The 7,886-nt window shown below is 37.1% G+C and overlaps 1 pseudogene; it reads left to right on the forward strand.

Annotated features, from left to right (window-relative positions):
- The window catches only part of LOC115302269, a 23,124-nt pseudogene extending 16,029 nt beyond the window's left edge, over nt 1–7,095 (forward strand).
- Nucleotides 7,096–7,886: the final 791 nt, after the last annotated feature.

Genomic DNA, 7,886 nt, shown 5'->3' on the forward strand with positions numbered 1-7,886 from the left:
GGAATGTATTAAATAAGCAAACACCCCCAACAAGCAAAACAAGTACTACAATGTAAAAATATTAAAAAAAAAAGAAAACCCTCTCACATGCATAAATGAAAGATTACACATAAAGAACTCACATCTTTTCAAGCTTCAATAGTAAATATTCTGCTACTATGTATTAAATACTGCATGGTTTGCCCAAGCTAAGATGAAACCACATCATGAATCAATAAGTATTTTGCATTTTCTTTCATTATCTACTCAAGGTCATGCCTACTGCACCTCTAATTCCATATGCTTTTAAATTTCTTTTCTAATTGCCTGATTGGCCCAATCATTCTTTAGTAGGGTGGTCTTTAACCTCCATGATTTTGGATGTTTTGTAGACTTCTTCCCGTCATTGATTTCAAGTTTCAGTGCACTGTGATCTGAAACTGTGCATAGTATGATCTCAACTCATTTATAATATTGAGGGATGCTTTATGACCCAGTATGTGATCCATCTTTGAAAATATGCCATGCACACTTGAATAGAAAGTGAATTCCCTAGCTTCAGGATGTAGACTTCCAAATACACATGTCAAATCCATCTGTTTCAATGTGTCATTTAGGTCCATTGTTTCCTTAGTGATTTTCTGTGTAGTTGATCCATTGCTGTATGTGGTGTATTAAAATCCCCTGCAATTAGCACATTCTTATCAATAAGATTGTTTCTGTTTGTGATTGTTTTATGTATTTGTGTGCTGCTGAATTTTGTGCACAGATGTTTATAATTGTTAGCTCTTCCTGACGGAGGGACCCTGTAATTATTATATAATGTCATTCTTCATCTTTTGTTATTGCCTTTAAAGTCCAGTTTGTGGGATATAAGTGTGGCTACTCCAGATTTCTTTTGACTTCCAGTCACATGATAGACATTTCTCCATTTCCGCAGTTTCAATCTGAAGGTGTCTTCAGGTGTAAAATGAGTCTCCTATAGACAGCAAATAGATGGATTTTTTTTCATATCCATTCTACTACCCTATGTCATTTGATTGGAGCATTTAGTCCATTTACATATAGTGTTATTATTGAAAAATATGGGTTTAGATTGTGTTCTCTGTAGTGTTCATGCTTGTAGTGGTGTCTCTGGTACCTTGTATTCCTTAAAAAACTTTTCGCATAGAGTCCCGCTTAGAATTTCTTGTAAGGCTGGTTTTGTGGTGATGAATTCTTTCGATTTTTGTTTAATTAGGAAAACCTTTATATCTTCTATGTTGTATGTCAGGGTTGCTGGTTAAAGGAATCTTGGCTACATATTTTTTCTGTTCATCTCATTGAAGATTTTCTGCTATTCCTTCCTAGCCTGCCAAGTTTCATTAGATAGGTCTATAACCATTCTGATAGGTTTCTCTTTGTATGTTAGGGCCCTTTTATCCCTACCTGCTTTCAGAATTATCTCTTTATCCTTGTATTTTGCCAGTTTCATCATGATATGTCATGCCAAAGGTCGATTCAAGTTATGTCTGTGGAGAGTTCTCTGTGACTCTTGGATTTCAATGTCTATTTCTTTCCCCAGAATGGGGAGGTTTTTGGCTATAATTTGGTCAAGTACCCCTTTAGGACCTTTTTCTCTTTCTTCTTCTTCAGGAATTCCTATGATATGGATATTGTTCTGTTTGATTGTATCATTTAGTTCTCGATTTCTCCTTTCATGCCCCTGGGTCAATTTATCTTTTTCTAGCTTCCTTTTTTTCTATAACTGTGTCTTCTAACTCACCTATTCTCCTCTCTTCCTCTTAATTTGTGCAGTGGCAGCCTCCATTTTATTATGGACCTAATTTATTGCAATTTTTACCTGTTGACAGCTATTTTTAAGGTCCCTATTCTTTGTATCAGTATATTGGGCTCCTCACTCTACTTTCTTTTAAAGCCTATATTGGGCTGCTCACTCTGATGTCTTTCATGCTTTTTTCAAGCCTAGTGATTAATTTAATGACAATTGTTCTAAATTCTTGCTCTGTTATGTTGCTTATTTATGTTTTGAGCCATTTTATGGCTGTTACTTCTTCCTGGAATTTCTTTAGAGGAGAGTTCTTCCATTTTGTCATTTTGGCCTGCTTTCTGTCTCTTGCCCGTTTTAAAAGCTACTTAAGCACTCTGCACCTGTTAGTAATCCTATATTAAAGGAGGCTTATTGACTGTCAAGGGCTTGTCCATTCAGGAAGTGTTCTTTTAATGGGGTCTCTTAGTTTCTCTTGTTGTGCCTTTGGTTACTTTATTTCCCTACTCAGTGATATATGGGTTTCTCTCCCAGGTGTACCATGGATTGCTTCTTGAGGTAGCACTATGAGGCTGTCTTCTTAATGGACTCTGTCTCTTTTCCTTCCAGACTCTTGTGGATCAGAGTATTGTGGCTTGAGTCCTTCTTAGATTGATAGATGGGGGCGGGCGAAACATATAGAGCTCCCTACTTCTCCTCCATCTTGCCTGATTCACACCTCCCAAAAATTTCCATTTTAAACCATGCCATTAATGACAGGATTTGGAGGAGCTTTCCAATTTTTGGTTATTTAAGAATGAAGAACAATTAACAGTCAACCATTTTTCTTTGAAAACTTACCTTATATCACAGAACTAAAGATTCTTTTTAAAAATGCTGTAAAACTTAAAAAGTATAGTGCCAGGGCACCTGCATGGGTCAAGCAGTTAAGCATCCGACTCCAGATTTCAGCTGGTGTCATGAACTCACATAAGTTTGAGACCTATATTGGGCTCCTCACTGACAGTGCAGAGCCTGCTTGGGATTCTCTCCCTCTTCTTCTCTCTCTGCCCCTCCTCCACTTAATCTCTTTCAGTCTCAAAATAGTTAAAAATATATATTATATTATGTAATATATAAATATAATTAAATATATGTATTATATATTATAATTAATTAAATATAAATAGTGCCAAGTTTCTTCCAAAAACTCTTGTGCCAAAATACAGAATATGGTATATAAGAATTCTTAAACTTCATTCTTACCAAAACTGAACTTATTATTTAAATGTGATGAATAAAATTATGTATTTTATAACTTGAATTCCTTTCATTATCAATAAGTTTGAACTCTTTTTTTTTTTTGAGATTTTTTAAATGTTTATTTTGAGAGAGAGAGCGAGAGTGAGAGTGAGCACAAGCAGGGTAGGGACAGGCAGAGAGGGAGATACAGAATCAGAAGCAGGCTCCAGGCTCTGAGCTGTTAGCACAGAGGCCAATGAGAGGCTCGAACTCACAAACCATGACATCATGACCTGAGCTGAAGTCAGACGCTTAACCAAATGAACCACCCAGGCGCCCCTAACCCTTCTGTGTTTAAAGATATTTGCAGTTCTACTTCTGTGAATTGCGAATACACATGTTTTCTCTACTTTTCCATTCTTTGTTTTACCTTTTCTTACTAATCAGAGCTAACAGCTCTTGGTTGTGTTTGTTGAAAATATATTCTCATCTCTTATCGTATGTTCATTCTTTTTATTTTCACTTTCAGAAAATAAACTCTGAGCCTTTATCTTCATGGATTCTAGTTTTTGCATCATTTCTAAAATGTTTTATCACTCCATGATGTTGAAATATTTACCCGTTTGCTTTTAGTCACTTCACAGATGTTTTATTTTTAGAAAATAAACCTTTTACTACTCTGAAATTTCTTTCCAAATGAAAAAGATGCTTGGAATCGGATCTCCCATCCCTGATTTCTTATTTTTGTCCCATTATCATTTGCTGAATATTTTCCTTATGACCCAAAACCTATTTCTGTTATATATCACAGTTGTGTATGTGTTTATGTACAGGTCTGGACAATCCTTTCTATTGCATTTTGTTTTTTCTTCCTGTGTTGGTTCCTCATTCCTTGAAGTGCTATAACTCTATAATGTTGTGGAGTAAGTAGTGTGTGAAGCCAAACACCACGATCTCATATGGCAGAATCACATGTCAAAAGGCAGGACTTCATAGGAAAACTTAACAAGTAAAAATTAAGCAAGTCTCCTTCTTCTTTAATCATTTCATGAAGAAGCAGACAGGGGCTGGATCACTGCTGCATGCAGCCTTGTAATGTGGCCTAGGAAGGTGATCTCATCCACTCCCTACTCTATGTTTTAATCTGGCAAACTGAAAACAAAGTCGTAAGAAAAGATTGCAATGTCAAACCTTAGAAGGTAAGCAATATGAATTTTGACATTAGCTTTTTAGGAGAATGTGATAAAGCCAACTGCTGGCATTTGTTAACAGTGTGGAATTCTGACCTCAGGAAGAGCCTCTTTTTCTAAAGAAGGGCCATCAGCACCAGTTAACTTTTTATAATGCAAACCACCTCACTCACCATTGGATGGTTTTCTTTGCCTCTAGAGACCTGTGTTTTACTACATTTGTTGCTGTCATCATCAAGTTGAGTTTTTCTACTATTTTCAGTGCTATTGGCTTATTTTTAGGTTCCTGAGCCAACATCTAATTATTATTACATAGCCCATAGTAGTCTTGACATATTATAGTATAAATCCTCCAACTGTTCTATAAATTGCCTTGGCTGATCACGGCCTTTTAATTTCAATGTACATTTCAGAATAAATGTGTCAATTTCTAAAACTAACCTGGAGTTCACATATGAAGTATGTTGAATATATACATACATTTAAAGATAATTGGCATATTTACATTTCAGGAGCCTAACATAGCTATTTATTAATGTGCATTTTATGGTCAATTAAAATTATGTTGCTTATATATCTCTTTACTATTGTTAAAATTAGTTTCCTAATACTGAAGCATTTTTTCATTCCTACAATAAGAATATTGGTTGGAGTGAGAGCTAACAAAATACCAAGATTTGTAAGGAAGAGGCTGTGTAAATTTGTACAACACTCTGTTGAGAATTGATGTTATCAGATTCATTGAAAATGACCTAGTAACTCTGCTTCTAGTTATATAATCTTGAAAAAGTCTTTTACATGTAAATAAACATGTAGATCTACATGCATGATCTCTTGTCCCTAGACAGCGACCAAAATCTACCTTCTTATGACTTTCATTTTTGCTTGGGCACCAAACCTCAGAATGCTTTGCTGATTAGTGTCAGGAGCAGCCTATCCCCCTGCTCTGTCCCTGAGGCATGATTGCACCTGGACAGGGAAAAGATGAGTAAACTAGATATACCCTAATGAGACTAAGGCAAGCCACATATAATTTTCCTCCTTGTAAGAGTTGCCATGAGAAAGCAACTGAGCAGCCACTTTGATGTGGAAAGCTGCGAACACTGAAAACCCCCACTTGCAAACCTGGGATGACCTGAGCCATTTGGAAAGCACCAGCAGCCATTTTATTGCAGGCCAGATAACAGATCCAGGTGCCACCAGGACTGATGACCCCCACTCTCAATCTGGACTGTCTCAAACTGTAATGCCTCACCATGGAATTCCAGCATCCCCCTCCCCACCGAAGCGAACAGCCAATTGAATCCTGCCACCATCCAAAGAAGACCCTACGTGGCTATCAGCCCACCTAAGCTCAAACCCGGAACTTCTGCACCCATAAAAGACCTTGCTCTCCCATATCAGGCGCGACTTCCATGACTCCATGCTCCAGAGTCATGGAACCTCGCCCGGGAATTGCAGACCCCAATAAAGGCCTTCTTGGCTCCATAACGTGGTCTCTTTGTCCTCCCATCTCTGCCTCCATCTATTAAACCTTACAGTCCTAGCTGAGCAATTAACTGATAACTGACTATTTTCTGGGCGTGCACGCTGTTGCAAAAGTCACTACTGCAATAAAATGTATCAATCATTTTTAGGACTGTGAGAGCACACATTCTATCTCCTGGGAATCCTGGTTTTCTGGGAACTTTCTCTTAGAGTTATAAATAGACTAATGGCCCTTACTCATAAAAAACTGACCTTTACTAAACAATGCTGTTAGCCTCATGGTTAAAAGTCACTTCCTTAAGGCTATACCTGAGGTTTTATAAAAAAAAACAACAACCCAGCTCTTCCCATATAATAACATCAGTGCCTACCTAAGTTTTTTATGACAACCATTACTACTAGAATTGTAACTTCTGAAGAATGCATGTCCTGGAAAATTGTAAAAATTATCTATAAAAAATCATTTACTGCTCCTTGTACCTTTCACCGTAAATAGAACTAGAGAATCAGACAGAGAAGAGATGCCTGCCTGTTGATCAGAAAGAAACTTGAAGCTCTCTCAGTCTCTCTCTCTAACACCATCCATCATTCAGGGAACCGTGGACCTGCTGGAGCTGGACTGTAGCAATTATCTTTGTAGTAAAACTGGACCTTCAATTACACTCTCCCATGTACGTCCTGTTGGCCAACCTCTCCTTTATTGATATGTCCCTGGCCTCCTTTGCTACTCCTAAAATGATCTGTAACCTACTTAGTGAATATAAGGCTATCTCCTATATAGGCTGCATGGCCCAGATGTTCTTCCTTCACCTCTTAGGTGGAAGTGAGATGATGTTACTTGTAGCCATGGCAATTGATAGATTCATTGTTATCTGAAAACCCCTCCATTACAAAAATACCATGAGCCATCGTGTTTGCATCAGACTTGCGTTTCTGTCCTGGACCACTGGTTTTGTACACACTGTGAGCCAAATGGTGTTCACAGTGACTTTACCATTCTGTGGCCCCAATGTTGTGGATAGGCACTTTTTTTTTCTGTGATCTGCCTCAGATCATCAGACTTGCCTGCACTGACGCTTACATCTTGGAGCTATTGGTCATTGCATTCAGTGGACTACTTGCTTTGTTCTGTTTCATCTTCTGTTCCTCTCCTATAGCATCATTCTGATTACTGTCTGGCTTAACTCCTCTACTGGGTCTTCTAAGTTTTATCCACTCTTTCAGCTCACATTACAGTTTTCTGAATCTTGCATCTTTATCTATCTATGGACATTTAGCAGGGTCTCCAAAGATAAGATCCACTCTGTGTTTTACACGATTTTCATTACCCTTTTAGATGTAATAATCTTCACATTTAGGAATAAAGACATGAGAAAAGTAATAACAAAAATAAAGAACAAGCATTGTGAGTCCCAGATCCATCTTTTAACTGAAATATTACAGTCATGAAAGACATCATCATCATTATTGCATCACCATCATGCAAGGGCATACCATTTCGAATTTTTTTAACATTTATTTATTTTTGAGAGACAGAGAGACAGAATATGAGCAGGGGAAGGGCAGAGAAAAAGGGAGACATAGAATCTGAAGTAGGCTTCAGGCTCTGAACTGTCAGCCCAGAGCCCAGTGCAGGGCTCAAACTCAAGAACTGTGAGATCATGACCTGAGCTGCCCAGGCACCCCATGAAGCATTATGATTTGGTATAAAATATAAGTCACATCTTGAGAACTAGCATTCTTTCCCTATACAACATATATATGCAATCAAACATCCTGAATTGTTTAGCCAAACACAGACCATTTCAATATAATCCCATGCATGTATGCTGTAATTTTCAGGTATTTGTTGAGTTCTAACCATGGATGAGACATTTTGCATGTGTTTTCTTTTAACATTTCAACAATGAAAATAGAACATATTATTAACAGATTCTCAGTAGAAACCCAGCATTATAAAATTTAATGAACTTGCCACAAAAATTGCAAGTATAAAACAGAATCAAATCCAAACTCTAACTCCAACATCTATGCCTTTATAACAGATTTTCTATAGACATTTTAATAACATTCATAAATTTACTTCTTGTCTCCTCCATATGTTCTCAATAAATAACCCCAATAAAAGCAAAATAAAAATATTTCCGATTTATCTGAAAATAAAAAGTCCCCAGACATTTTAGTCTCCTCATACCCCTGAATAAACAGAAGACTTTATTAAATCAGCTGAAAAGATTAAT

Source organism: Suricata suricatta, chromosome 9, assembly GCF_006229205.1.
Source record: "Suricata suricatta isolate VVHF042 chromosome 9, meerkat_22Aug2017_6uvM2_HiC, whole genome shotgun sequence".
NCBI classification, from domain to species: Eukaryota; Metazoa; Chordata; class Mammalia; order Carnivora; family Herpestidae; genus Suricata; species Suricata suricatta.